The sequence below is a fragment of the Grammomys surdaster genome, unplaced genomic scaffold (genome assembly GCF_004785775.1).
Source record: "Grammomys surdaster isolate TR1022 unplaced genomic scaffold, NIH_TR_1.0 170, whole genome shotgun sequence".
Lineage (NCBI taxonomy): Eukaryota > Metazoa > Chordata > Mammalia > Rodentia > Muridae > Grammomys > Grammomys surdaster.
Genome location: NW_021604618.1, coordinates 8,344,416 through 8,352,712, shown reverse-complemented (window position 1 = coordinate 8,352,712; position 8,297 = coordinate 8,344,416).

Here is an 8,297-nt window from a genome sequence, read left to right as displayed (position 1 = left end):
CCTCTCTCTGGTACTCTCTCCCCAGCAGCAGCTCCCATCTCTCTCCCATCTCTCTCAGCACATCTGCTTCCTCCTCTCACTTGCCTGGGCCATCCAGCTTCCTCACTAATGCACATGGAACCAAATGCCGACTTCAGGACTCGCGCTACACCTTTCCTTCCCAGTGCAGACTACTCTTTAACTATCATCTTTGAGCCTCCTTACACAAATGCTTGAGAATCTGACTGGTCACATTCATATCTGCCTGTGGTGGATAAGCCACCTTCAGGGCAGGTGACCATCCAGTCAGCTGTAAGCAAAGAGGTTCTGTCATACAAGCATGGTTCCTGGATTGACCCATTTGGCAGGGACTCTTGTTGAGGGTTGGTACCCTGGGGAAGGAACATAATTGACAGGACTTCTTAAAGGAACCTGCCACAGACAGGAACTGACTGTATCCCTAAGATACCGCCTGTCAGCCAGCACTTGGAGGGCAGTCCTCTTGATACCACGCCCCCTCTCCGTCTGAAGAAATGGCATCTCCCACTTGAACGTGAGGTGAGAGTGCACACACCTGATCGTCTGGTAAACTGGCCAGACTGCCCCCAGACCCTCCCCAGCCCTCCCCACACTAGTTAACGCTCCTGGGCTACAGAAGAGATCTCTGACCAAGGCCCAGTTAACCCAATGTCTTGTCATTGTATTGTCAGCTCAGCAGACAATAAATACTTGTAAATTGAATTGCATGATCTTAACTCGGGTGCTATTCATGTGGCTCCCGGCCACACATTTGCATGGATGAGAAAACTGACGAGCCTCTCCATAGAGTCTCTCTGAGACAAAGTTGGTTTCAAGTGAAAATGATGTGGCAGTGGCTTTGAGCTTCCAGCTAGAAGTTACGTGTTCTGAGAACGGAAAGGGCTCCTGATTGCTTACATGAACTGTTACGGAACCTAGGTGGCCATAAATACTGAAATGTAGGTGTTTCTGAAAAGGGGTATTTAAGAAATGTAATTGTATCTGAAACAAATTCTCTTGGAAGATACTGAGTTGATTTGATTCTGTAGGTTTCAAGAAGAGGGAAATTTCAAGAAGGTAGGATTTGTCCTCAGAGGTCAAGCCCATACTTGATTTAGAGCCATCCTGTTGTAAGTATAGAATATTCTATGATAAATCCAGAAACTAATTGTTTTGTCCGCTGGCTTGCTCGGACTCTTGTAAATTATGGAAGGAGGCCATCCGATGTACTTTACATAAATTAACCGTGGCCTCACCTTGTGCTCCTTCATCTCTTCTTTGGGTCTAAACTCAACTCCACCCTCACATAAATTAAGGAGAGAAAAGAAGACGTACCAAACAAAGTCAGGGGAGTGTCGCTGGACTGGAGATCCTGAGAGGGTGTAAATGTTCTAGGACGTGAGTGACTGACTCTGGCTGGTCCGCGTCTCCTCTAGGGTCAAATGGAAATACTAATCTGTACTTCCTGCCGCCACGAGGAACTTGTGTACAACGTGTCTGATCATGGTTTGGAAAGTAACCTGGAAGGATTGGCTATTAAAACCATTTGTTTTACAATTCAGTTGGATCCAGCTCCTGCTACCCACTGAATTAATTTGTGTTGTCATGTGTTCAATGACACATCTTGTTATCAAGGAAGAATAAAGGAATTCTGCAGTTTGTAATTGCCCACTAAAGTCAGCCCACATGGAGTTGCTGTTATCACTGTCTGTTGCCTGTGGTTTGAAGGGTATGTGAGTGTTTCCACATGTGCTTTGACTCTGGGTGGAAAATACCCAGACTGTGATTCTCTCAACCCACTTTAGATGCGCTGGGCAAAGTATTGAACAGGAGCTTTGAATGTAGCTGTTGTTACTTCGATGCTTTGCTTTCTAATTAACTTTGTACGTCCTTTGCCTCTGCCGGGAACAGAGTGTTCATATGCTGTTAGAATTTTTTATTGTAAAATAAAATGACAAAGGCTTTCATACCCCAAAACCTGCCTGCTTCTCATTCCATCTCCTCCAGATGGTGTAGTGGAATCTCTTTACAACCCAGCCACACGATAGTCCCTACTGGAAGTTCACTACAGAGCAGTGACAGACCTCAAAGTCCCGGTGCCATCTCAGAAGCCACACCTGCTTGGGCATAGGATCATGGGCAAGAAAAAAACACTCCCTTTCATGTGGTCCCCATATCCTCAGAAGCAATTGGGGCTCCAGACAGAAGCCAGTATCTGTTAGGATGTGCTTTCCAGAACATAAAGAAGTCCCATTAAGGTCAAGGGTTCCTTGTGAGTCCCAATAGCAATGGTTTTGGGAGATGGGCTTTCAATAATCATGTTAGCCTACTCTGTGCTAAACCCAGCAGTCATAAGGCCTGCCTTGTGTGAGCCCTACACAGAGATGGAGGGACTTCTGCCTGTTCTGCCCTCTGCCTTTTGGTTGACTAGGAGACTCAATCCAGAGCCTGCAAACACATAGGTGGACCAGCTCCAAGAATGAGACTCAGTCCATGAATAAGGTCAACCATAGCCTCTCACTAGAAAACACCAAGACACAGTCAGTTAGCGGCACGTGTCCAAACTGAATGGTCAAGACCCAGATAAGCCACGATGGGCTAATTCCAAGGAAAGATCTAAGCAAGCAGAAAATGAGTAGGGAGAAATCTTGAAACACGGAGAGTAGAGAGAGCAGAGGTAAGGAAGCTTGGCTCTTGTAACACAACAGACAAGCAAACCAACCCTGAATGTTTCTGGGATGTCCTCCTGCCTAATGGTGAGTCACATACCTTTGTCATTCAAACCTGGGCAGTATCTCCCAGCTGCTTTTCACTGCCCCATCCACAACTTACTGAAGCCCTTACAGGTCCTTACAAAATATGCAGAGACTCAAGGAGCAAGTTTTGACTCCTCCTGCTACTCTGTAAAGAAGACTAGGATGCCAGCCTGCTCTATGGAGTGAGTTCCAGGACAGCCAGGGCTACACAGAGAAACTGTGTCTCAAAAAAAAAAGATTAAAAAAAAAAAAAGCTGGGAGGTGGTGGCGCATGCCTTTAATCCCAGCACTTGGGAGGCAGAGGCAGGCGGATTTCTGAGTTCGAGGCCAGCCTGGTCTACAGAGTGAGTTCCAGGACAGCCAGGGCTATACAGAGAAACCCTGTCTCGAAAAAACAAAAAACAAACAAACAGAAAAGACTAGGATGTGCTCTCATAACTGAACCCAAGGGCACTGTCACGTGACACTGCTGGGGAATAAAAGTAGAGACCTTACAATACGCTTTTTAATGAGGTGCTTCAATGGATAGAAGCTACTGTAGAGACGGGGTTTTTCTTCCTCCACATTCCTGTTTTCCTTCTTCCTGGCTGTTGGCTCTTGATTCTGCGGGACAAAAGAAAGGATTAAATGATGGTGCCTACTTCTGCCCGAGGAGTGGGAGACAGTCTCCAAGCTGGAGAAGGCACATGTATGCCCAAATTCTCCTGGTAGAACAAGGACAGCAAACTTACTCCAAAATGCAGTGTACTGGTTTCATTTCTATGGCTGTGATAAAAATACCCACAACAAAAACAGGGATAAAAAGTTTATTCTGGCTCACAGTTCAAGAGAGTCTGTCATGGTCTGTCATGGTGGGGTAGGGATGGCAACAAGAGCATAAGGCTAGCCTATCACATTACGTCAGAGGATTTAGAAGAAGTAGAACCAGCCTATAAAATCTCAATGCTCACCCACGACGACGACAATGATGATATACCTCCCCCAGCCAGTCTCCCTGTCCTGGAAATTTTGTCGCCACGCGGGGACCAGGTGTTCAAATACATGGTCTTATGGAGCACAGCTCACATTCCGACTGTAACAGACACTGTAGACTCCTCTGAGCAAACACTATACCTCTAGCTCATGAACTCATGAGCCCCCATGCACCTAGGAAGTAGCCTGGGGCTGAGAGTGAAATGATAGCGGGGAACAACTATCTGCAAAATGTTCACAGATGTTCATAGATGCTAGACACCAAAGGTGTTCACGTTCCCATGCCCCAGGTTCGTCTTAGTACCTGATCCCCTATGTAGGGGGATACGAAGGTTGAACCATTGGAGATGATTATGTCCAGAGGCCCTCCTAGATGAAGAAACCCCAGGCAACTCCCTCTGTTCTTTCACCATCTGTCAAGAAGCAGGCCTTAGGCAGATTCCAAACCTGCCGGTGCTTTGATCTTGAACTTTTCAGATCAGCTGCAAGAAATAAAGTCCTGCCATCTATTACAGTTTGGGGGTTGCAGCAGCCCAAAGAGACCAAGAGAGTAGGAAGCAAGGCTCTACATTGCTCCATGAATATGTGGAGGAGAAGTTATGGTTGAAACTGGTTTGCACTGCTGGGTAATTTGTTCTGTTAGCATATGTTAACACATACACAGGCACAGAGCCAAACTTAGACAGAGACCATGTGACTCACTGGAGCTGAAATAAAGTTTGTTTAGCATGACAGTTTTATTGCCACCCTGTCCTCCAAGCCTATGGACTCTGAAGGGTCTTTGATGAACATATAGGAAGAGCTTGCTTATACCCTATCCCCCCTCCATAACCTAATCCTTCAGCCCTGGGACTGAGGCCTTCAGAGGACACATAGGACCTGTAGAAGCTGTTTCCCTTGAGGCTGCATGATGCTTGCCTGTGATGATAATACCCAGATGCTTTGCTAACAGGACATTTGGAAACAACTGGATCTGAAACCCAGGGTCTTCCAGCAGCTGGATGCTGAGCTATTTTTCCTAGACTCTGTCCCAACCTGAAGGGATTCAGGAAGAGGAAGGGAGAAGCTGGATTTAAGCTCTTGGGGGATGTCTATTATGTAGGTCAAGTTTGTGGCTTCCAGAGGAAGGGCTTAGCCTCAAGACTTAACTCTGAACTCTGCCTGAGTGACCATGTCGCCTTGTATGTTGACATCTAAGGGGCTTTGGAAACTAAAGTTTCTGTCTCTCTAAGGTTTTATCTCTCACACTGGTAAATTTCAAACTTGTTTTCTTGGTGACTCTTTTAGAATGGGTTTTGGTAAAGCAAAACCTGTGGCTAACAGCAGAAACCAAGGGCAACAACTGAGCAGGTGTTAGCCCAAGAAGAGGGCTTCAGGGCTGATTTTCCATGAGGGCCATTCATGTTTGGCTATGTGCTAGCACGCGCGCGCACACACACACACACACACTGATTACTATTTTACTTAAATTAAAACTCTCCAGGAGGTACTTTCCACGTGGCCAGACCTCTAGTTCTCCCTCAGTTGAGCAAACATTTCCTGAGTGCCATGTCAGACACTGATGCCAAGGTGACAGGGGTTCCATAGGGGGAGGGGGCCCAGCATCTGCCCCTCACAGAGTTCATGGTCCAGAAAGATTGACCCTGGAGACACAAAGTCCATCATAAAAAAGGCTTGCCACTTTTCTACTCCAAGAAAGAAAGTCAAATGAAATCCAAAATTTCCTTCTTTCTGCAGACACCTAGATTTGGAACAGGACGTTTGTCACTCTAGTGTCATCTGATGGTGCTACACAGCTCTCTCTCTAAATTATCTTTAGCCAACGAGGGGAAAACAGTAGGAAGACACTCCCTCTCCATGGAGAGAGAACAAATTCGCAACTTCCAAGAATATATAAAACCCAATTTCAGAGCGGCCACCACCTGGTAATAATCATCTTGAAGACTGTCTTACACAAGACTTCAGGAACCATAGAATTCATGAATGAAGCCACAACACACAGCTACTACTTTAAATTATGCACATTAATTATGTATCTATCAGAGTTTATTAACTATTGTTGTATGGTGTGGTGATTGGGATAAGAATGACCCCCATTGGTTCGTACATTTGAACATTTGGTCTTCAGCTAATGGAACTGTTTGGAAAGGATTAGGAAATGTGGCCTTGTTGGAGGAAGTGTATCACTGGAGTGAGCTTTGAGGTTTCAAAAGCCCACACCAGGTCCAGTGTCTCCCTCTTCTGCCTAGAAGTTGCAAATCAGATGTAAGCTCTTAGCTACTGCTCCAGCATCATGCCTGCCTGCCTGCCTGCCTGCCTGCCTGCCTGCCTGCCTGCTTGCCTGCCTGCCTGCCTGCCTGCCTGCCTGCCTGCCTGCCTGACTGTCACCATTCTCTCTTCCACAATAGCCATGGACTGACTAACCCTCTGAAACTGTAAGAAAGCCCCCAATTGAATGCTTCCTTATACAAGCAGCCTTGGTCATGGTGTCTCTTCACAGCAACAGAAGAGTAACTGTGACACATGGTTTGGGTTTTTAATGAGCCTTTAAAATATACTCTGTGCAGCACATCTAAGCAGGTGAGCCGCTAGATCTTTGTGGTGATGCCATTCTTTATTGCATTAGTCTGTTTAGCTTTCTGGAAATTGTGTTTGTTTTCTTCTTGGCAAATTTACATATGAAATAAACCACGTCCTCTCAATGGTAATTTTCCTTCTGAAATGTCAGCAGAGATTTATGCTTACAGCTTTTCTTCTCTCGTATTTCTCCAGTCTTCACAGGAAAATATTTTAACAAGCATTTACAAAATTCTCAGAGTATTAGGCATGGCTATTGGATGAACTGATATTGCTTGCTGTTTTAAAAATGACAAAATCCAACCAGGCAGTGGTGGCACATCCCAGCAGTGGGGAGGCAGAAGTAGGCAGATGTCTGTGAGTTCCAGGCCAGCCTGGTCTACAAAGTGACGGCCAGGACAGCCAGGGCTACATAATGAAACCCTGTCTTGAGCAAAAAAAAAAAAAAAAAAAAAAAAAAAGGGAGGGAGGAAAAAAAAGGAGAAAGGAAAGAAAGAAAAGAAAAGAAAAGAAAAGAAAAGAAAAGAAAAGAAAAGAAAAGAAGGCTCGGTGGCTAAAACCCTGGCTGCTTTCTAGGGACCCTGGCTTTGGTTCCCAGCATTCACATTGCAGCTTACAGCTGACTGTAACTCCAGTCCCAGCAACCCAACACCCTCTCCTTCTGACCTCTGTCGATGCCAGGCATACTCATGGTTCCCAGGCAAGCACTTACAAAATTAAAAATAAACCTTAAAAAGAAAAAGAAGAGATAGAATTCTCAGGCTCTGAGTTGGAAGGGAACTGGGTAGATTATTACACAGCTTTCTATTCCAAAGACACCACGAGAATAGGACTCTCGTGTATATGAAGTGACTTACCTGGTCAGAGGCTAAGTGGAGAGAGAGAGCTTCAGACAGTCTGGTATGTCAAATGAGAGGGGGTTGGGCAGGACAGATAGTACTTCAGTTAAGAGTGCTTGCTGCCCTTGCAGAGAGGACTCAAGTGAAAGTTCCCAGCACCCATGGAAGGTGGCTCATGACTGCCTCTAACTCTGGCTCCAGGGGATCCAATACCCTCTTCTGGCCTTGGTAGGTACCTGCACATACATGGCACATGCAGAGAGACACACAAAAGCACATAAATACAAATAAGTGGAGTGAAGAGATGGTCGACGTCAGTACTCCGGGGTGTCAAGGGAAGGTTAGAGCATTACTAATATTCTTTCTACTTATTTTTAGAGCTTAGTATTATTTTGATTTAAAATTATGCATGACGTGAAAAGCCACAAAACATCTTTTCAATCTGGGGCTTATAAAATATTTTACTCTAGCTTTGAATCTATTTCGTGGCCAACATGATCATACTTGAAATGGATCCCTACTGTGTTATTCAGTTTTCCATTACTGTATCAAAATACCTAATATAAATGATTTAAAAAAGAGGAAAAGTTTTATTTTGAATTCTGGCTTCGGAGGTTCTATATCATTAACCAATTGATCTTATTGCCTTGGAATGTGGTGAGGCAGAACAACGGGGCAGGGCCCCCTGGTGGAACCAAGCTGCTCAGCTCATGGCTAGCAGTGAAACAAACGGGAAAGACAGGATCCCTTTTCTGAAATGTCCTTAATGACCTAAAGCCATTAACCCACCTCTTAAAGCCTTCTCTGCTGTCAACACTGTCTGTGGAGAACGTTCCAGACCTGAACCATATAGCACCCATGTCAGGATCTGTGACCTTCCAGGTGTAGGTTTGAACTCTGCCTTTAACACATTGTAGCCGTGTGACTTTGGGCAACTTGCATCCTGTCTCTAAGTCTTCTCTTCATGGAGAAGCTTTCTACAGAGGAGGATACTATAGAAGAGGAGACAGAATACAAAGCTTACAGCTATGCCTGGCACTCTGCGAGCATGGTGGTCACTGCTATTCACAAATTTCTTGCAAGAATACTTCCAATAGTGTGGCGATCTCTCTCTCTCTCTCTCTCTCTCTCTCTCTCTCTCTCTCTCTCTCTCTCT